Genomic DNA, 22,530 nt, shown 5'->3' with positions numbered 1-22,530 from the left:
TGCTCTACCTCCTTCCCCTCCCCACAGCACTTGTGTCTATTTGTACATATTATTTCTCTATTTTATTAATGATGTATATACATCTATGATTCCATTCATCTATTTTGTTGGTATTGATGCCTGACTACTTGTTTTGTTTTGCTGTCAGTCTCCCCCTTTCAGACTGTGAGCCCGTTGTTGGGCAGGGATTGTTTCTATCTGTTGCCGAATTGTACATTCCAAGCGCTTAGTACAGTGCTCTGCACACAGTAAGTGCTCAATAAATATAATCGAATGAATTTGTCAAGTGCTTATTATGTTCTAAGCACTGGGGTGGTTGCAAACGAATTGGGTTGGGCCCAATCCCTGTCCCACCTGGGGCTCACAGTCTCAATCCCCATTTTCCAGAGGAGGTAACTGAGGCACAGGAGAAGTGAAGTGACTTACCCAAGGTCACACAGCAGACGAGGGGCGGAGCTGGGATTAGAACCCATGACTTTCTGACTCCCAAGCCTGTGCTCTATCCACTACACCATGCTGCTCCGCTACTATGCCATGCTGCTTCTCTAAAGCATTTACTATGTGCCAAACACTGTATTAAGCGCTGGGGTAGAAGTAAGAAAATCGGGTCCCACATGGGACTCATATTTTAAGTAGGAGGGAGCACAGGTATTGAATCCCCACTTGTGTTTGTATCTGTTAAGCACTTACTACGTGCCAGGCACTATAATAATAATAATAGTATTTGTTAAGCGCTTACTATGTGCCAAGCACTGTTCTAAGTGCTGGGGAAGATACCGAGTAATCAGGTTGGACACTGTCCCTGTTCCACATGGGGCTCACAGTCCTTAGTCCTCATTTTACAGATGAGGGAACTGAGGCCCAGAGAAGGGAAGTCATTCCCCTTCTTAAAAACCTCCAGTGGTTGCCTGTCAACCTCCGCACGAAACAAAAACTTCTCACTCTAGGCTTCGAGGCTCTCCATCCTCTTGCCCCCTCCTACCACTCCTCCCTTCTCTCTTTCCGCCGCCCACCCCGCACGCTGCGCTCCTCCGCCGCCCACCTCCTCACCGTCCCCCGTTCTCGCCCATCCCGCCGTCGACCCCCGGGCCGCGTCCTCCCGCGGTCCTGGAACGCCCTCCCTCCTCACCTCCTCCAAACTCATTCTCTTCCCCTCTTCAAAACCCTACTGAGAGCTCACCTCCTCCAAGAGGCCTTCCCACACTGACCTTCCCCTTTTCCCTCTGCTCCCTCTACCCCCCTTCACCTCTCCGCAGCTAAACCCTCTTTTCCCCCCTTTTCCTCTGCTCCTCCCCCTCTCCCTTCTTCTCCCCTCAGCACTGTGCTCGTCCGCTCATTTGTATATATTTTTTATTACCCTATTTATTTTGTTAATGAGATGTATATCACCTTGATTCTATTTATTGCTATTGTTTTAATGAGATGTTCATCCCCTTGATTCTATTTATTGCTATTGTTTTTGTCTGTCCGTCTCCCCCGATTAGACTGTGAGCCCAACAATGGGCAGAGACTGTCTCTATCTGTTGCCGATTTGTACATTCCAAGCTCTTAGTACAGTGCTCTGCACATAGTAAGCGCTCAATAAATACTATTGAATGAATGAATTTACCCAAGGTCACTCAGCAGATAAGTGGCGGAGCTGGGGTTAGAACCCAAGTCTTCTGACTCCCAGGCCCACCCTCTTTCCACTAGCCTACACTGCTTCTCCGTGGTTTTGCGCCAAGAGCTAAGTGGCCCAAGCCACCACCTTGTCTGGGGTAGCCTCTCCATTTCTGAATATCGCAGTGATCAGCAGACCCCTTCTCCCACCCCTGGAACCTGGAGACAGCAAGAATCCACATTCATTCATTCAATCGTATTTATTGAGCGCTTACTATGTGCAGAGCACTGGATTAAGCGCTTGGAATGTACAATTCAGCCACAGATATAGAGACGATCCCTGCCCAACAACAGGCTCACAGTCTAAACAGAGAAGCAGCGTAGCTCAGTGGAAAGAGCCTGGGCTTGGGAGTCAGAGGTCATGGGTTCTAATCCCAGCTCCATCACTTGTCAGCTGGGTGACTTTGGGCAAGTCATTTCACTTCTCGGTGCCTCAGTGACCTCATCTGTAAAATGGGGATGAAGACTGTGAGCCCCACGTGGAACAACCTGATCACCTTGTATCCCCCAGCGCTTAGAACAGTGTGCTGCATGTAGTAAGCACTTACTAAATGCCATCATTATTATTATTATTAAATGGATGGCCAGAACACTGGGAGACCGTGACAACATGGAATATTGTCTACAGCAGGGGGAACGCAATAAAAATGATAATGGTATTTGTTAAGCGCTTACTATGGGCCGGGCACTGTTCTAAATGTCAGGTTGGATACAAACTAATCGACACAGTCCCTGTCCCACATGGGGCTCACAGTCTTAATCCCTGTTTTACAGATGAAGGAACGGAGGCACAGAGATGTGAAGTGACTTATCCACGGTGCCTCAGCAGACAAGCGGCAGGGCCGGGATTAGAACCCAGGTCCTTCTGACTCCCAGGCCCGGGCTTCAGTCGCTAGGCCACGCTGCTTCTCTCATCAGGATTGGCTCCTCCAAGCCCCATCTTTCTCTTTCAATATGTCCCTAATTTTTTATTCTTATACTTTTTTCAACACTCCCAATGTCTACCATTGGCCATTTGTAACGTATTTCTGTCTTCTGTGCGTCTGTCCTCTGCCACCTCATTCATTCAGTAGTATTTATTGAGCGCTTACTATTTGCAGAGCACTGTACTAAGCTCTTGGAATGTACAAATAGGCAACAGATAGGGACAGTCCCTGCCCAGTGACGAGTTTACAGTCTAATCGGGGGAGACAGACAAGAACAAGAGCAATAAATAGAATCAAGGGGACCTCAATTGTGTGTCCTCTGCGGGATGAGGACCGTGCCTGAATTGTTTCTCTGGCACTGGTCCCAGTGCTTCAAACATAGTAAGCGCTCAGTAAGTACCACACTCATGTAGGTACTGTTCATTTCAAGCAGCAATTCCTCTGAACCCAAAGAGTGTGTCAGCTCACGTACGAAGTTGCTATATAACAGGTTTGTTGAGGGAACGATATTCATTCATTCAGTAGTATTTATTGAGCGCTTACTATGTGCAGAGCATTGTATTAAGCGCTTGGAATGGACAATTCGGCAACAGAGAGAGACAATCCCTGCCCATTGACGGGCTCACAGTCTAATCGGGGGGAGACATTGTTAGATGGTTACCTCCTACTTAGCTTGAGGTCCTCAAGGACTCAAGAGCTTTTTATGTCCTACTCACACAAAACTAGACTTTTCCCATTTCATGTTTGAGGAATAGGTTTCTCCTCTCTCATATGCCCGAAGCACAGCTCTCTCTGTTAGCAAAAGTTAAATCAATATTAGTTGACCACATTGGTACATTTACTCCTAACTGAGGAGTCTCCGCAGCTAAACCCTCTTCTCCCCCCTTTCCCTCTCCTCCTCCCCCTCTCCCTTCCCACCCCCTCAGCACTGTATTCGTCCACTCGACTGTCTATATCTTCATCACTCTATTCATTTTGTTTAATGAGATGTACATCACCCTGATTCTATTTATTTGCCATTGTTTTTATGAGACGTTCTTCCCCCTTGACTCTATTTATTGCCATTTTTCTTGTCTGCCCGTCTCCCCCGATTAGACTGTAAGCCCGTCAAAGGGCAGCGACTGTCTCTATCTGTTGCCAATTTGTACATTCCAAGCGCTTAGTCCAGTGCTCTGCACATAGTAAGCGCTCAATAAATACTATTGAATGAATGAATGAATAAATTAAAGAGAGCAAGAAAAAAAATTTGGATAATCGCCAAACCCCGACTCAAAATTCTTACTTTGGAGACCTACGATTGCATGGGGAGAAGAATCCGAAAAAAGGAGACACTTTCTGCGCTTATTGTGAAAGAGCAGATCATGTAAATCCTAAAATTAAAACTGTTTTTCAGGAGAAAAAACTATGCCTGAAAAAAAATGCTTGGCCTCAGTACCCTTCTAGAGGATGGAAAGCCACGACTACATCTATAGCAGCAGAATTTGAGGGTAGATATCTCCAGGAAAATTAAATAGGCACCTACACTTTCTAGAATGTTGTCCAAAACAATAATAATAATAATAATAATAATGTTGGTATTTGTTAAGCGCTTACTATGTGCCGAGCACTGTTCTAAGCGCTGGGGTAGACACAGGGGAATCAGGTCGTCCCACGTGGGGCTCACAGTCTTAATCCCCATTTTACAGATGAGGGAACTGAGGCACAGAGAAGTGAAGTGACTTGCCCACAGTCACACAGCCGACAAGTGGCAGAGCTGGGATTCGAACTCATGAGCCCTGACTCCAAAGCCCGTGCTCTTTCCACTGAGCCACGCTGCTTCTCCAATGTTGGTATTTGTTAAGCGCTTACTATGTGCCGAGCACTGTTCTAAGCACTGGGGTAGACACAGGGGAATCAGGATGTCCCACGTGGGGCTCACAGTCTTAATCCCCATTTTACAGATGAGGTAACTGAGGCACAGAGAAGTTAAGTGACTTGCCCACAGTCACACAGCTGACAAGTGGCAGAGCTGGGATTCGAACTCATGACCTCTGACTCCAAAGCCCGTGCTCTTTCCACTGAGCCACGCTGCTTCTCCAATGATCTCTATAATTGAAAAGAGCATTCCAGCATAGTCTGACCAAAATGAAGACCTCTTTGTTTTCCAGAAAAAGCACTGCTAAATCACATAATTCTACCTCTCTGAACTTACACCCTAAGACCCAATCATCTTGGATCAATGGTACTGTCTTCCCCACCCTTCAATTTAACCCCACTTCAGTCAGTTGTTGTTTTTTGTTTAGGTTTTGTTTTTCTTAAGTGCTTACTAGGTGCCAGACATTGTACTCATCACTAGGGTAATAATAATAATAATGTTGGTATTTGTTAAGCGCTTACTATGTGCCGAGCACTGTTCTAAGTGCTGGGGTAGATACAGGGTCATCAGGTTGTCCCACGTGAGGCTCACAGTCTTCATCCCCATTTTACAGATGAAGGAACTAAGGCATCGAGAAGTGAAGTGACTTGGCCAAAGTCACACAGCTGACAGGTGGCGGAGCCAGGATTAGAACCCATGACCTCTGACTCCTAAGCCCGTGCTCTTTCCACTGAACCACGCTGCTTCTCTAAATACAAGCTAGTCAGGTTGATCACAGTCCCTGTCCCACAGGGGGCTCACAGTCTTAATCCTCATTTAGCAGATGAGGTAACTGAGGCACAGAGAAGTGAAATGCTTTGCCCAAGGTCACAAAGGAGACAGGTGGCGGAGCCAGGATTAGAACCCAGATCCTTCTGACTCCCAGACCCGTGCTCTATCCACCAGGTCATTTTGCTTCTCAGTTAATCCTGCATGTAATTTCTGCTCGTGCATGTTTGCTTTGACAAAGTCATTCCCCTTATTTCCAATCCTTCAATGATCCCCCTCTCCACACATCAAAAATAAATCGGCCAAAGCTGCGTTTGCCCACCTATTTCGGGTGGATGGGGAAAGGACCTTTGACGTCTCTACTCCAATTGGCCTATATCATTAAAAGAACAAAATAGGATTTCAGCCTTAGCTTTTCTTTCACGCTCTGTAATTAAGTCATATGAAAAGCAGCGTGACTCAGTGGAAAGAGCCCGGGCTTGGGAGTCAGAGGTCGTGGGTTCTAATCCCGGCTCCGCCGCTTGCCAGCTGTGTGCGCCTTTGGGCAAGTCACTTCACTTCCCTGTGCCTCAGTTACCTCATCTGGAAAATGGGGATTAAAATTGTGAGCCCCACATGGGGAAAACCTTATCACCTCGTATCCCCCCAGCGCTTAGAACAGTGCTTTGCACATAGCGCTTAACAAATACCACCATTATTATTATTATTTGGTGGCTGAATTGAAGCCTCGTTGGCGAGGCACTCGCGTACTCCAACAGTGTTTTGCACACAGTAATCGCTCAATACATACGACTGAATGAATGAATAGCTCCTCAGTTGCAGGCCACAGGCAGATCGGATCCATCTGGGAATTCAATGCTCCGGGGACTCGGTGGTTAGTTCTTTTCACTGGAGATTCAGAAATGAATCCCACAGGAAGCAACTCTTCTCCGGGATATCAGAAGGGAAGCAAGGGCCCAGAAGGGCCCCTTAGAGAAGCAGTATGGCCTAGTGGAAAAAGCCTGGGTGCCCCCCTTTTCCTCCCCTTTCCCTCTGCTCCTCCTCCTCTCCCTTCCCCTCCCCTCAGCACTGTTCTCGTCCCTTCATTTGTATATATTTTTATTACCCTATTTATTTTGTTAATGAGACGTACATCCCCTTGATTCTATTTATTGCTATTGCTTTAATGAGATGTACATCCCCTTGATTCTATTTATTGCTATTGTTTTTGTCCGTCTGTCTCCCCCGATTAGACTGTGAGCCCGTCAGTGGGCAGGGATTGTCTCTGTTGCTGAATTGTACATTCCAAGCGCTTAGTACAGTGCTCTGCACATAGTAAGCGCCCAGTAAATACTATTGAATGAATGAGAATCAGAAGGATCTGGGTTCTAATCCCAGCTCTGCCAACTCCTTGCTGTGTGACCTTGGGCAAGACACTTTACTTTTCTGGGCCTCAGCTCCCTCAACTGAAAAATGGGGATGCGTGTTCTCCGTCCTACTTAGACTGTGCCTCCTGGGAGGGATGGAGCCTGTGTTGGGCCTAATTGACTTGTATCTGTCCCAGCACTTAGAACAGTGTTTGACCCGCAGTAAAGCGCTTAGCAAATACCATAAAAAATGGTGAGGCAGGCAGATTTATTAAACCTGTAGGGTTAGGTGTTTCCATCCGCTCTCAATTCAATCCAAATTGATTTAGATCTGCTCTCGATTTCCACTGATTGATCTAAATTGATTTGAGTCAGATTGGCTCTCGATTTCCATTGATTGATCTAAATTGATTTGATTTAGATCTGATCTCGATTTCAATCCAAACTGTATTTGAGCTTTTATTTCTGAGGGCTAGAGAACTTCCTCTGAGCTCTGCATAGTTACCAATTCGGTTGTATGCTTTTCCAGGCGCTCTTGATTTCAATCCAAACTGTATTTGAGCTTTTAAACTTTTTCCGAAGGCTAGAACACTTCCTCTGAGCTCTGCATAGTTACCAATTCAGTTGTGTGCTTTTCCAGGCGGTCAACCGAGGCTGTTTACTTTTGATATTACTTTATCCAAGTTGAAATTTACTCCACATCACCCACAATCAATATTTATTGAGAGCCCTCAGCATGGAATAACACTGAGGTGCTACTGAGTGGGGAGTGGTTACTAACATACTCCAAGAACTCACTCCCTGCCTTTTCAAATATTAAGATTTTGCTTAAGCAAAAATAAAACTCACCTCACATAATCTAAGAATGAGGGGTTTTTTTAATAAAATGGACAAATCTGATGAGAGCCGAGCTCTTTGATAATTACATAAAATCCTTGCCTCCTACCTTCTGAGGAAAGATTTCAAATCCCGGGTTCTAATCCAGGTCTGCCGACTGTCTGCTGTGTGACCTTGGGTAAGTGACTGAACTTCTCTGGGCCTCAAATGCCTCATCTCTAAAATGGGGCTTTAAATGCCCTTTCTCCCTCTTACCTTTTTTTTAATGGTATTTGTTAAGTGCTTACTATGTGCCAAGTATTGGTCTAAGTGCCGGGGTAGATACAAGAAAATAATAATATTGATGATGATGATAATTTGTTAAGCGCTTACTAGGTGCAAAACACTGTTCTAAATGCTGAATACAAGGTGATCAGGTTGTCCTACATGAGGCTCACAGTTTTAATCCTCATTTTACAGATGAGGTAACTGAAGCACAGAGAAGTTAAGTGACTTGCCCTAGGTCACACAGCTGACAAGCAGCGGGAGCCAGGATTAGAACCCATGACCTCTGACTCCCAAGCCTGTGCTCTTTCCATTGAGCCATGCTGCTTCTCTCATTGGACACAGTCTGTGAGCCCCATGTTGGACGAAGATTGAGTCCAACCTGATTAACTTATTTATTTATTCAATCAAAATCGTATTTGTTGAGCACTTACTGGGTGCAGAATACTGTACTAAACGCTTGGAAGAGTACATTACAACAATAAATAATCACATTCCCTGGCCAAAATGAGTTTACAGTCTAGATGTGGTGGGTGGAGGGGGGGAGGCAGACAGGAATAAAATAAAATGACAGTTACGTACATAAGCGCTGTGGGGCTGGGAGAGGGGCAGAGCAAAGGGAGCAAGTCAGGATGACGCAGAAGGGAGTGGGAGATGAGGAAAAGTGGGGTTTAATCTGGGAAGGCCTCTTGGAGGAGATGGGCCATCAGTAAGGCTTTGAAGGGAGGGAGAGTCGTTGTCGGATTTCAGGACGGAGGACGTTCCAGGCCAGAGGCAGGACGTGGGCCAGGGGTCAGCGGAAAGACAGGCGAGATGGAGGCCCAGTGAGAAGGTTAGCACCAGTGGAGCGGAGTGTGCAGACTAGGCTGTAAAAGGGGAGAAGGGAGGTGAGGTAGAAGGGGGCAAGGAGATGGACAGCTTTAAAACCAATGGTGAGGAGTTTTTGTCTGGTGCGGAAGTGAATGGACAACCATGGAATTTTTTGAGGGGCGGGGTGATATGTCCTATCTACCCCACACTTTGATGGTCCTTGATACAACGACCATTGTAAAAAAGCAGATTTTAAGATGAGCTTTGGAAGAGGGGAAGGAAAAAAAAATTTCTGGCAAATGGAAGGTGGAAGTCTTCAAGCAGAGTGTGGAAAACACGAGAAAGACTTGCCCCAGGTCACACGGCAGACAGCCGGGATTAGAACCCAGGTCCTTTTGACTCCCAGGCCCGGACTCTATCCGCTAGGCCACGGACCGTCTGGTCGCTTTAATCAGAGTCGAGGGCATAGCTAGGATGACAGATGTAAAACTGAAAAATGAGAAGAGGCTGTGGGGGGTAGCTGGGTCACGGATGGTTTCGATGAAAGGAAGAGGCCGAGACGGCTGATAAAGGTGAGGGTGGAATAAGAGGAAAGGAATGAAACTGGAAGCAGCCTATTTCCTGTGCCTCTCTATCTCGTCAGCAACCACTTGTTCACATCCTCTCTCCTGCCTGGAACCCACACCCATCTCCCCGCAACCTTCGTCGATCGAGGGTATTTCATTTGTTCACCCCTTCATTCATTCAATCGTATTTATTGAGCGCTCACAGTGTGCAAAGCACTGTACTGGGAGAGGACAATGTAACAACGAACTGACACTTTCCCTGACCACAACGAGCTCACAGTCCAGAGGGGAAGACAGACATTAATAGAAATAGATAAATAAATTACAGACAAATATAGATAAAGCAGCGAGGCTTAGTGGAAAGAGCCTGGGCTTGGGAGTCAGAGGCCATGGGTTCGAATCCCCGCTCTGCCACTTGTCAGCTGTGTGACTGTGGGCAAGTCACTTCACTTTTCTGGGCCTCAGTTACCTCATCTGTAAAATGGGGATTAAGACTGTGAGCCTCAGGTGAGACAACCTGATGACCCAGTATCTACCCCAGCGCTTAGAACAGTGCTCTGCACATAGTAAGCGCTTAACAAATACCAACATTATTATTATTATTATAAGCATATACACTGTGCGAATGGGAGGATGATATTTGACATCAAATAGATGACCAGTCTCTCCATCTTCAAAGCCCTACTAGCACTTAGAACAGTGCTTGCCACATAGTAAGCACTTAACAAATGCCATCATTATTATTACTAAAATCACATCTCCTCCAGGAAGTTTTCCCTGATTAACCTCTCATTTTCCCACCCTATTTGCCCTGCTTTTTGCAGCACTTAAGAACTTGGGTCTGAACCCCTTAAATATTTTGATACTCACCTCCTCACCCCATCTCTTTTTGTATGTATCATCATACTCTGCTGGGTCACCTATCTGTAACATGCTAAATTGTAAATTCTTTGAAGGCTGGAATCATGACTATCCACTCTATTGTATTATACTCTGCCAAGCGCTTAGTACAGTCTTATGTGCACAATAAGCACTCAATAAATATCACTGGTTGACTGACTTTAGTTCACATTTCAAAGATAAGAGGAAAATGTGAACAGGACTCAGCTGAGTAAGGAGTGACCGGAATTCCTGTCTGATGATCACTTTTCCCTCTGATCATTTTCCTTTTCAACACATCTAATAACAATAATAATAATACTAAAGTGTTCATTAAGCGTTTATTATGTATCAAGCGCTGAGGTAGATAGAAGCTAATCAGGTTGGACACAGTCCCTGTCCCACATGGGACTCACGGCTTTAATCCCCATTTTCCAGGTGAGGTAACTGAGGCCTAAAGAAGTGAAGTGACTTAACCAAGGTCACACGGCAGACAAGTGGCAGAGCCGGGATTAGAACCCAGGTCCTTCTAACTCCCAAACCCATGTTCTATCCACTAGACCATGCTGGATCTACAAAAATCACGAATCTGACCTTCCATGCGCTCTGAGCTTATTATTTTAAGCACGTGCACAAAACTATTAAACGTCTACAGTGTTAAAGCTGTTGATATGGCAGTCAGGTAAACCGTCCCATTTTCTCTAGAGCGGATTAGCCTCCTTGCTGTCCTCCCCGCCTCCAGTCTCTCTCCCTTGCCATCTACACCACAGAGTGCAGCACGGACCGTTTTCCAGAAGCGTCGCTCAGCACTCACCTACCAATTTCAGCTCTCCGATACAGGAATTTTTAGGGCGGGGGGGGGGGGGGGGAAGCATCCTGCTTCCATTCGTTCTCCTCCCTCCATAGCTGTCTTAAGTTGCGCATAGCGTCAACTATTCTCCAGAAAGCCATTTTTCAGGTTCTTGTCTTTCCCTTTGTTGTTGAGAGTAGCCTCTACGTCACCTCGTTGGATCTAACTGCAAAGCGTCCAGGCCTCACAACTACATAGAAGGTTGGACGACACCACAAATTTATCTATCTACCCCGTGCCCATATATCACAAGCATATACCTCACTGTGGGAAGGGAATATAACTGTTTATTATTATATTTTACTCTCCCAAGAGCTCAGTCCAGTGTTTTACACATAGTAAGTGCTCAATAAATATAACTGAACGAATGAATGAATATACCTATTCCTCGCACATGAAGTTCATCGTGGGCAGGGACTGTCACTATTTATTGTTGTATTGTACTTTCCCAAGCATTTAATACAGTGCTCTGCACACAGTAAGCGCTTAATAAATACAATTGAATAAATGAATATGCACGAGTCTTGCCTATCTGAACTATACAGCGTGGCTCAGTGGAAAGAGCCTGGGTTTGGGAGTCAGAGGTCATGGGATCTATTCCCAGCTCTGCCACTTGTCAGCTGTGTGACTGTGGGCAAGTCACTTCACTTCTCTGTGCCTCAGTTACCTCATCTGGAAAATGGGGATGAAGACTGGGAGCCTCACGTGGGACAACCTGATTACCCTGTATCTCCCCCAGCGCTTAGAACAGTGCTCGGCACATAGTAAGTGCTTAACAAATACCAACATTATTATTATTATTATTATTAATAACAGTGATGGCATTTCTTAAGAGCTTATTTCGTGCCAGGCACCGTATTAAGCACTGGAGGGGGGGTTGGGGGGGATACAAGCAAACTGGGTTGGACACTGTCCCTGTCCCACATAGGGCTCACATTTTCCATATTGGTAAGTGAGGCCCAGAGAAGTGAAGTGACTTGCCTGAGGTCACACAGCAGAACCGGGATTAGAACCCATGACCTTCTGACTTCCAGGCCTGCGCTCCATCCACTACACCACGCTGCTTCTCAAGGAGCTTTACTTTAATCAAAGCCTACAGCCTCCTGCCCCATAAGGATTCCCTGCAGTAGGAAGGATGAGTGATGGTTTCTTCGCCTTCCCTTTTCTCTCCATGGGGCCTGGCTCTTTGCTACATCTGGGATCTCCCCCAAATTGGAGGTGTGCACAGTGCCTGGCCCATACTAAACGCTTCACAAATACTATAAAAAAAAATATGCACCAAATAGATTGCAGAAGGAAGGGAGTAGGAACACAACCTCCTTTCTGTCCCAATCTGAAGTTGGACAGGAAGAGACAGAGCATCCATAATTATTTTAGTCTGTCTCCCCAAAGAATGTATCTGTTCACTGTTGTTTTGTACTCTCCTAAGCACTTAGTACAGTGAGCACTCAATAAATACTACTGAATGAATGAATGAATAGATGACAAACTCCTTTTTTTTTAATGCTATAGGTTAAGCGCTTACTCTCTGCCAGGCACCGAAGTAAGCACTGGGGTAGATAGAAGTCAGTCGGTCAGTTGTATTTATTGAGTGCTTACTGTAATAATAATAATAATTGTACTCTTTAAGTGCTTACTACGTGCCAAGTACTGTTCTATGCACTGGGGTGGATACGAGTTAATCAGGTTGGACATTAATCACTGGGGAGATTCCCTGCCCCATAAGGATTCCCTGCAGTAGGAAGGATGAGTGATTCATTCATTCATTCATTCAATAGTATTTATTGAGCGCTTACTATGTGCAGAGCACTGTACTAAGTGCTTGGAATGGACAAATCGGTAACAGATAGAGACAGTCCCTGCCCTTTGACGGGCTTACAGTCTAAGGGATGGTTTCTTCACCTTCCCTTTTCTCTCCATGGGGCCTGGCTCTTTGCTACATCTGGGATCTCCCCCAAATTGGAGGTGTACACAGTGCCTGGCCCATACTAAACGCCCATTCCTTGCCCACAGTGAGCTTACAGTCGGTTGGACGCGGTCAGTGTCCCACGTGGGGTCCGTAGTCTTTACCCCCATTTTACAGCTGAGGTAACTGAGGCATAGAAAACTGAAGCGACTTATCCAAGGTCACACAGCAGACAGGTGGCGGAGCTGGGATTAGAACCCATGTCCTTGGGGCTCCCAGGCCTCCTTGGTCTTTCCATTAGGCCTATCAACTTTCCCAGGCACATGGTACAAGGCTCCGCCTACCTTAAGCGCTCAATAAATACCATCGGTTGATTGACTATCAACCACAAGATCAGCAGGAAAACAAGGCCCTCATTGTGACTGCCTCCCCCCTCTAGGGCAGACTTGGCTCGAGTACCCGACAATATTTAAAAGATTCTGACACCTGGATTTGGCCCTCCCTCAGTCTCCCAAACGCTGCTTCGCTTTTGAGCTTGAGAAAACCTGCTAAATAAACAGACACATAAATAACCTCAGTGGGAGGAGAGCGGGCCGCCAATCATTAGCCTCCTTTTACGGAGGGAGGAAGAGAAATACAGTGGCTTGGCCAATGACTCACAGAAAATAGGTTCTAGAAATGATGCCGATGCCTTGAACTGTGGTTGACAGCCCTGTGCGTAAGCCTCTGAACTACGTTGACTGTTCTTATTCATTCAATCACATTTACTGAGCACTTACTGTGTGCAGAGCGCTGTACTAAGCGCTTGGGAGAGTGCAATAAAACCATAAACAGAAAGATTCCCTGCCCACATGGAGCTTACTGACTAGAGGGGGAGCCAGGCATTAAAATATTTTACAGAAAAGGGACACTGGAGAGTACGAGGATATGTTTGAGGGTGGGATAACTAGCAGCATGGCCCGTGGATAAAGCACGGGTCTGGGAGTCAGAAGGTCCTGGGTTCTAATCCTGACTCCACTTGTCTGCCGTGTGACTTTGGGCAAGTCGCTTCGCTTCCCTGGGCCTTAGTTGCCTCATCTGTAAAATGGGGATTGAGACTGTGAGCCCCACGTGGGACAGGGACTGTGTCCAACCCCATTTGCTTTTATCCACCCCAGCGCTTAGTTCAGTGCCTGGCACATAGTAAGTCCTTAACAAATATAGTAAGTCCTTAACAAATACCATAATTTATACCTTTTTTTAGTTAGAGGCAGGAGCACAAGCTTCGGAGTGTGAGCCCCACGTGGGTCAACCTGATTACCTTGTATCTACCCTAGCGCTTAGAACAGTGCTTGGTGCATAGTAAGCGCTAACAAATACCATCATCATCATTATTATTACCAGCACTTAGAACAGTGATTCGCATGTAGTAAGCACTTAACAAGCACCATAATCATTATCATTATTATTAAGAGATTCAGGTCCAAGTTATTATTATTATAATTATCATTATTATTATTATCAGGCACAGGAGAAATAGAGTGGAGGGCAAATAGGAGACTTGAGACCTCTTGATTTTCAGAGGGCTCGGAAGGTGGGGCAGGTGGTGGTCTGTCGGATACGAAGGAGGAGGGAGTTTGAGGCCAAAGAGAAGACGGGGGCAAGGGACCCGACGGCAAGATAGACAAGATCGAGGTCTACTGAGTGGGTGGCGCTTAGCAAAGATCATTATCATCATCGTCATTATCAGAGCTACTATTATCGTTACTATTACTAATAAAAATTGAGCACCTACTGGGTGCAGAGCACTGTACTGAGAGAGATTGGGACAGTACAATTCAACAGAATTGGTAGACTCGCTCCCTGCCCAAAAGGATCTTACAGTCTAGATCGGTGAGACCATCAAGCTACCGACTAAAGACAGAAAACAAAAATAATTCAAACATCACCCTCGAGGAGTACCAAAACGCTTGGGCATCGACCCGCAGTCGGTGAAATCCTTGACGTCAGGACTGTAACACTGAAATGGAGAAACGCACAGTGCCAGCTTTATAATAATGGTGGCATTTGTTAAGCTCTTACTATGTGCCATGCACTGTTCTAAGAGCTGGAGTGGACACAAGGTAATCAGGTTGTCCCATGTGGGGCTCACGGTCTTCATCTCCATTTTACAGATGAGGGAACTGAGGCCCAGAGAAGTGAAGTGGCTTGCCCAACGTCACACAGCAGACGAGTGGCAGAGCCGGGACTGGAACCCACCTCCTCCGACTCCCAAGCCTAGGCTCTTTCCACTAAGCCATGCTGCTTCTCTAATAATTTATAATGCTTTGTAATATACCAGAGTTTACTCTATATCACAAAGTAATGGAAAGTCGGGTTAGCTGTTATAATCTCAAAGGCACGAGACTTTTTAGCGTAGTTCCCACCTTCCAAAATTCGACAAATCCACCTCTCTGAAAGTGGGTTCTTTTCCCTCACTGATTAGGACTTAGTGTGGCCTGGTGGAAGAGCACAGGCCTGGGAGTCAGAGGACCTGGGTTCTAATCCCAGCCCCAACACTCGTCTGCTGCGTGACCTTGGGCAAGTCCCGTAACTTGTTTGGGGAGCCCCATGTGGGACATGGACTATGTCCACCCCGATTAGCCTGTATCTACCCCAGTGCTTAGTACAGTGCCTGGCACATAATAAACACTTAACAAATACCACTTTTAAAAAGACAATAATCTAAATTCCTATGACCCCATTATACGGCTCTCAATTCATACTTCGCTTTACTGTCTGACTTCTATTTTTTTCACGCAGCAAAGCTTCACTTGAACTTTTCAAATTACAACTTTAGACCTACCGTTTAAATTCCTCCTAAAACAAATCCGTAACGAGTGCTGGACCTTAAGAAGAGAAGTTGAAATCGGGGTGAAAAAATAGTTGCCGGTGTTCGAATCTGAGTGCGGCTTGGAAACAGTGAAAAAGCACCAGACATATTGTCAAGTCCACTTCTACTTCCCAACCGGGGCTAAAAACTCACTTACGAAGACAACATGTTAAAAACCAACTGAACCCCCACATCACTTCGTGACTACAGAACAAAAGCGGCCGCCGGGGCGCTTGAACTCTTATTATATTGTAATTTTACTAAGAAAACCTTCACGGTGAATGGGACTAGAATACCCCAGTCCCGAGGAAAACTAAAGAACCTCCTTCACGGTGAATGGGACTAGAATACCCCAGTCCCGAGGAAAACTAAAGAACCTCTAATTTTTTTGGCTCTTTGAATCAATGCCATTGTGAAACAAATGCATTCAGATATTTTTTCATTTAAAAAAAGCAATTACTTACAGCTCAGTAGCACTCTGGGCCTGTTCAAACGGGCACGAAACCAAGAGCAACCACGGGTTTCTTTACGGACAGAACTGAGTTTCCATCCCGGAGGTCGTTCCTCGACGGGTTTCACACTGGTACACGTTTCTTGAGTCCCTGGAAGCTCAACCCAGCCCCAGAGGTGGGAGAGTTTATTCCTTTAACTCCTGTCCGATAAGAGCTTATCAGCAACTTCACAAAGGTCGAGTTCAACATGTTTATAGAGGCAAAGGCAAGGAAGCCTCTGTGTGGGTGGAGGGGTGTGTTTGTATGCCTGTGTGTCCAGGCAAACTGCAAGGAAACCTCTATGTGTGTTTGTGGGTGTGTAGGCAAAAGCAAGGAAATCTGGGGGGTGTGTGTGTAGATATGTGTGGGGGGGACAAACACAAGGAAACCTCTGTGTGAGGGAGCGCGTGGGTTTATTTTTTATATGTATATACATTATATACGTATTTCTACGCATATAAGTGATCATAGTATGGAAATTTTGGTTGATGGGGGAGGCAGACATGGAGGGGATTCAGGAAAGAGAAGAAGACGGGTTTCGAAACAGGAGTCCTCTCCAGTTCAAGGATATACACTCTCCTTTTTAAAAAACACTTCCTTTCTACTTCAGAAACCAGGTGTTTCTGGCAGGTGGCAAAGCGGACCAGAAAGTATGGAGCAATACAAACTTCTCCACTCACCCTATCCCCCACCCCCAAACCTGATTTCCCCTATTTTTTTTCATGCTACTTAAGCAATTATTAAGCACTGGTGTATTGCACCCCTTATGCATTTAGTTCCCCCTCAATCACTTAGTTACCCCCTCCATCCCCACACCCGGGGCATCTTATGGACCTATGCTTATCTTCCGCTGCTTCCCTTACCTGTAATTTATTTTAATGTCCGTCTCCCCGGCCCGACTGTAATTTCCTTAAGAGCAGGAATTTTGTCTACCCCGACTATTGTCCTCCCCTATGCGCCCGGTAATAATAATAATAATTATGACAATATCGGGTAAGCGCTTACTATGTGCCGAGCACTGCTCTAAGCGCTGGAGTAGATACAAGGCTATCAAGTGTTGGACGCAGCCGTGGGGCTCATTCTGAATCCCCATTTTACAGAGGAGGGAGTTGAGACGTGGAGAAATGAAGTGAGTTGCCCAAGGTCATGCGGCAGACAAGTGACAGACTCAGGATTAGAACCCAGGTCCTTCTGACTCCCAGGTCCTCGCACGGTGGAAAGAGCCTGGGCTTTGGAGTCAGAGGTCATGGGTTTGACTCCCGGCTCTGCCACTTGTCAGCTGTGTGACTGTGGGCAAGTCACTTCACTTCTCTGTGCCTCAGTTACCTCATCTGTAAAATGGGGGTTAACTGTGCGATGACCTGATTACCCTGTATCTCCGCCAGTGCTTAGAACAGTGCTCTGCACATAGTAAGTGCTTAACAAATACCAACATTATCATTGTTATTATTATTACCCATTAGGCCATGCTGCTTCCCTAATTAGAGGTAGACAGGAAGAAACGACGGAGTTTAAAGACATGTACGGAAAGTGTTCTTGGGAGAGGGGATGTTCAAGCGATTAGATGATACAGTAGTGCTGGAGGGATAGTAGGGGGGATTTAGGGCCGGGAGATGAGAAATTAATCAGTGAAGGCAGAGTGTATGGGAAACCTGGTTTAGAGGAAATAGCATTAGTCTGGGAGTCAGAAGACCTGAGTTCTAATGTGCTTGCTCTATGACCTTGGGCAAGTCACGTAACTTCTCTGTCCCTCGGTTTCCTCATCTGTAAAATGGGGGTGAAATTTCCCTTTCTGCCTCCCCAGCAGACTGTGACCCCCGTCCGATCTGATTATCTTGTATCTACGTCGGTGCTTGGCGCAGACTGAGAGATTTGACAAATACCGCAAGTATTATTATTAGAAGGGCTTTGAAGAGAAGGAAGGCAAGCATCTGCCGGATATGAGAGGTGAGGGAGTCCCGGGCAATCAGTCCATCTGTCGGAAGGGAGGGTGTGAGCAAAAGATCGATGGTGAGGTGGACGAGAACTAGGCACAGTGTCTGGGTTGGCTTAGAAAGCGCAGAGCTTCCAAACTGGGTCATAGTGGGAGAGCAGTGCTGATAATACTAATACTAATAATAATATTGGCATTTGTTAAGTGCTTACTGTTCTAAGTGCTGGGGTAGATACAAAGTCATCAGGTTACCTCATGTCGGGCTCACAGTCTTCATCCCCATTTTACAGATGAGGGAACTGAGGCTCAGAGAAGTTAAGTGACTTGCCCAAGATCACACGGCTGACAAGTGGCGGAGCCACGATTAGAACCCACGACCTCTAGCTCCCCAGCCCATGCTCTTTCCACATTGAGCCACGCTGCTTCGGTAGGGATGGGAGAGCTGACTGTAGTGGACAACCATGAAAAGTAGCATGGCGTAGTGGATAAATCATGGGCCTGAGAGTCAGAAGGCTATGGGTTCTAATCCCGGTTTTGTCACTTGTCTGCCGTGTGACCTTGGGCAAGTCACTTCACATCTTTGGGCCTCAGTTACCTCATCTGTAAACTGGGGATGGAGACTGTGAGCCCCACATGGGACAAGGACTTCATCCAACCCGATTAACATATACCACCCCAACACTTAGTAATAATAATAATAATAATAATGTTGGTATTTGTTAAGTGCTTACCATTATTTATTAATTTATTGAGCGTTTACTGTGTGCAAAGCGCTGTACTAAGGGCTTGGGAAAGTACAATATTACAATAAACATTCCCTGCCCACAGTGAACTTACAGTCTAAAGGGGGAGGCAGACATTAATAAATGAGTTACAGTTTGTACATAATAATACTAATGGTATTTGTTAAGTGCTTACTATGTGCAGAGCACTGTTCTAAGCGCTGGGGGAGATACAGGGTCATCAGGTTGTCCCACGTGAGGCTCACAGTCTTCATCCCCATTGTACAGATGAGGTAGCTGAAGTGACTTGCCCACAGTCACACAGCTGCCAATTGGCAGAGCCGAGATTCGAACCCATGATCTCTGACTCCCAAGCCCGGGCTCCTTCCAGTGAGCCACTCTAGTACAGTGCCTGGCATGTAGTTAAGCACTTAATAGGAAAGAGCCCGGGCTTTGGAGTCAGAGGTCATGAGTTCGAATCCCAGCTCTGCCACTTGTCAGCTGTGTGACTGTGGGCAAGTCACTTCACTTCTCTGTGCCTCAGTTACCTCATCTGTAAAATGGGGATTAAGACTGTGAGTCCCACGTGGGACAATCTGATTCCCCTGTGTTTTAGTACAGTGCTCTGCACCCAGCAGGCACTCAATAAAGCACTCAGCGTGGCTCAGTGGAAAGAGCACGAGCTTGGGAGTTAGAGGTCATGGGTTCTAATCCGCCACTTGTCAGCTGGGTGACCTTGGGCAAGTCACTTGACTTCTCTGTGCCTCAGTGACCTCATCGGTAAAATGGGGACGAAGCCCTACGTAGGACAACCTGAACGGTGCTCTGCACACAGTAAGCGCTTAACAAATACCAACGTTATTATTATTATTATTATCATGCTTATTATTTGGGGGGGACTGGGGAGGCAGTGCACGGAACAATATTTTCAAAAAATGATCCAGGCAGGAGAATAAAGTACGGACTGGCAAGAGAAGAGGCCGGAGGCAGGGAGGTCAGCGATGAGGCTGATGCGACGGTCGAGTCAGGAGGTGACAAATGCTTGGACCAGCGTGGTGGTAGTTTGGACGGAGAGGAAGGGCTGATTCTGGAGATACTGCGGAGAAAGAAAGGAAGGGATTTGGTGACTGTCCTTATCTGCAGGTAGAAAGAGACAGAGGGAGGGAAGGAGAGGGGATAATGCCAAGGTGAGGCCTCGAGGGGCGGGAAGAACGGTAGTGTTGTCAACCATGATGGAAATGTTAGGGGGAAGAGAGGATTCGGGAGGGAAATGAGGAATTAAATTGAGCACGAGATGCCGGCATGTCAGGCCCGAAGAGATACCCCAGAGGTGGCTTAGAACAGTGCTTGGCATATGGTAAGCGCATAACAAATGCCATCATTCGAGAAGCAGCGTATACAAGAGAAGCAGAGTGGTTCAGTGGAAAGAGCCCGGGCTTGGGAGTCAGAGGTCATGAGTTTGAATCCCGGCTCTGCCACTTGTCAGCTGTGTGACTGTGGGCAAGTCACTTAACTTCTCTGGGCCTCAGTTACCTCATCTGTAAAGAATGGGGATTAAAAAATGTGAGCCCCACGTGGGACAATCTAATTACCCTGTATCTACCCCAGTGCTTAGAACAGTGCTCTGCTCATAGTAAGCGCTTAACAAATGCCAACGTTATTATTATTACCACCAACACGGATTCTTCTTCGTAAACCCTCAGTACTGCCGATCCTATCTTTGGTCTTCCACCTGCTCCCGCTATCTGCAGATAATCCGGCTCTGCCTGTCCCCTCCACTGGACTGTAAACTATTGTTCTGGGTTCTCTTTATTCTTTTTTCTGTGCTTCCTAAAGTACTCTGACATGAGGGCTCACTAAATACTATTTATTAATTGCACTACTCTCGCTTCGGGGACACTCAAATGATTTTGACTTTATCCCTTTGGTAAGAGGGAAGCCTGAATGAAATATTTCAGAGATGATCTCAACACCTCTTCGTCCATGGAAGCGTATGGAACTGGGTTTCTCTCATTCATTCATTCACTCACTCAATCGTATTTATTGAGCGCTTCCTGTGCGCAGAGCACTGTACTAAGCGCTTGGAATGTACAATTGGGCAACAGACGGAGACAATCCCTGCCCAACAACGGGCTCACAGTCCAAATGACTCTCAAACTCCTCTGTCTAGGAAGGTGTCGCTGTACCGGTTATATTTTCCTTTTTTTTATTTTCAATGGTACTCGTTAAGCACATACTATGTAACAAGCACTGTGCTAAATGCTGGGGTAGAAATAAGTGAATCAGATTGGACACAGGCCATGTTCCACGGGAGGCTCACGGTCTTAATTCCCTTTTTGCAGATGAGGCAACTGAGATGGATGAAAGTTAAGGGACTTGCTCAAGGTCACAGCAGACAAGAGGTGGAATCAGGATTAGAACCCAAGTCCTTTCTGACCTCCAGGACTGTGCTCTATCCACTAAGCCACACAGCTGTGAGCTCGTCATTGGGAGGGGACTGTCTCTATCTGTTGCCAAATTGTCCATTCCAAGCAGTTAGTACAGTGCTCTGCACATAGTGAGCGCTCAATAAATACTATTGAATGAATGAAGAGATTTGGTGAAGTGCTCACCCCTAATTCCAACAAGCAGCTAATCATCTACCTTAACTACTCAAATACCAGAATATATATACAAAAATTACAAATGTATATTTCAAAAATAAGTATTAGCCTGTACTCGAAATGCTGGGTCATTTCATTTGATTGTGTGGATGATCTGTCCTTCTATATGGATGGCACCAGTGGTCGCTTAAACTGTATACTCTCATGGAAAGATGGACCATAATTACTTAATTTTGTATTGTATTGTGTTAATTACAGAGAAGCAGCGTGGCTCAGCAGAAAGAGCCCGGGCTTGGGAGTCAGAGGTCATGGGTTCTAATCCCAGCTCCACTGCTTGTCAGCTGTGTGACTTTGGGCAAGTCACTTCACTTCTCTGGGCCTCAGTTCCCTCATCTGTAAAATGGGGATGAAGACTGTGAGCCTCACGTGGGACAACCTGATCACCTTGTATACCCCCAGCGCTTAGAACAGTGCTTTGCACATAGTAAGTGCTTAACAAAAACCCACATTATTATTATTATTATTGATGAGCAACCAACATAGCACCATGCTAAAATAATCGAAGAGGAAAATAATAGTAATATTTAGGGCATTTGTTAAGCACTTACTATGTGCCAAGCACTGTTCTAAGTGCTGGGATAGATACAAGGTAATCAGTTTGTCCCATGTGGGGCTCATATTCTTCATCCCCATTTTACAGATAAGGCAACTGAGGCACAGAGAGGTTAAGCAATTTGCCCAAGGTCACACAGCAGAAAAGTGGCAGAGCCGGGATTAGAACCCACGTCCTTGGACTCCCAAGCCCGGGCTCTTTCCACTAAGTCACGCAGTTTCTCTAAGGTTCATTCTATACCTCGTAAATGGCGTAATGCAGATTTTCTCCAGATAAAAAGCCTTAAAAACATAACCAATATTTTTCTTCTGTGTTCAAGAGGTAATAAGATCTTGTGAAGAAAGCGCAGGAAACTTGAAGACCTTAATCATTCGATAATACTGAGTGACATGTTTGGAATGTAGTAAATGCCTAACAAATACCATCATTATTATTATGTAATAATGATAATAATGTTGGTATTTGTTAAGCGCTTACTATGTGCCGAGCACTGTTCTAAGCGCTGGGGTAGACAGAGGGGAATCAGGATGTCCCACGTGGGGCTCACAGTCTTCATCCCCATTTTACAGATGAGGTCACTGAGGCACAGAGAAGTGAAGTGACTCGCCCACAGTCACACAGCTGACCAGTGGCAGAGCTGGGATTCAAACT

The 22,530-nt window shown here is 46.0% G+C and overlaps 1 protein-coding gene across 4 annotated transcripts in view; it reads right to left on the bottom strand.

Moving 5' to 3' along the window:
• Nucleotides 1-22,530, bottom strand: part of MAP3K13 (mitogen-activated protein kinase kinase kinase 13) — a 244,792-nt gene that overhangs the window by 167,948 nt on the left and 54,314 nt on the right. The window contains exon 1 of one of the 4 annotated variants that reach the window (XM_029065972.2): nucleotides 15,982-16,623. The exons of the other annotated variants lie outside the window; for them this stretch is intronic. The gene's annotated coding sequence lies outside the window, so the exon portion shown is untranslated. Of the gene's footprint in view, nucleotides 1-15,981; nucleotides 16,624-22,530 lie in introns of those variants that run through there. 4 annotated transcript variants of the gene reach the window in all.

This window comes from Ornithorhynchus anatinus, chromosome 1 (assembly GCF_004115215.2).
Source record: "Ornithorhynchus anatinus isolate Pmale09 chromosome 1, mOrnAna1.pri.v4, whole genome shotgun sequence".
NCBI classification, from domain to species: domain Eukaryota; kingdom Metazoa; phylum Chordata; class Mammalia; order Monotremata; family Ornithorhynchidae; genus Ornithorhynchus; species Ornithorhynchus anatinus.
The sequence above is the reverse complement of the archived record's forward strand: the minus strand, read 5'-3'. Positions and strand labels throughout refer to the sequence as shown.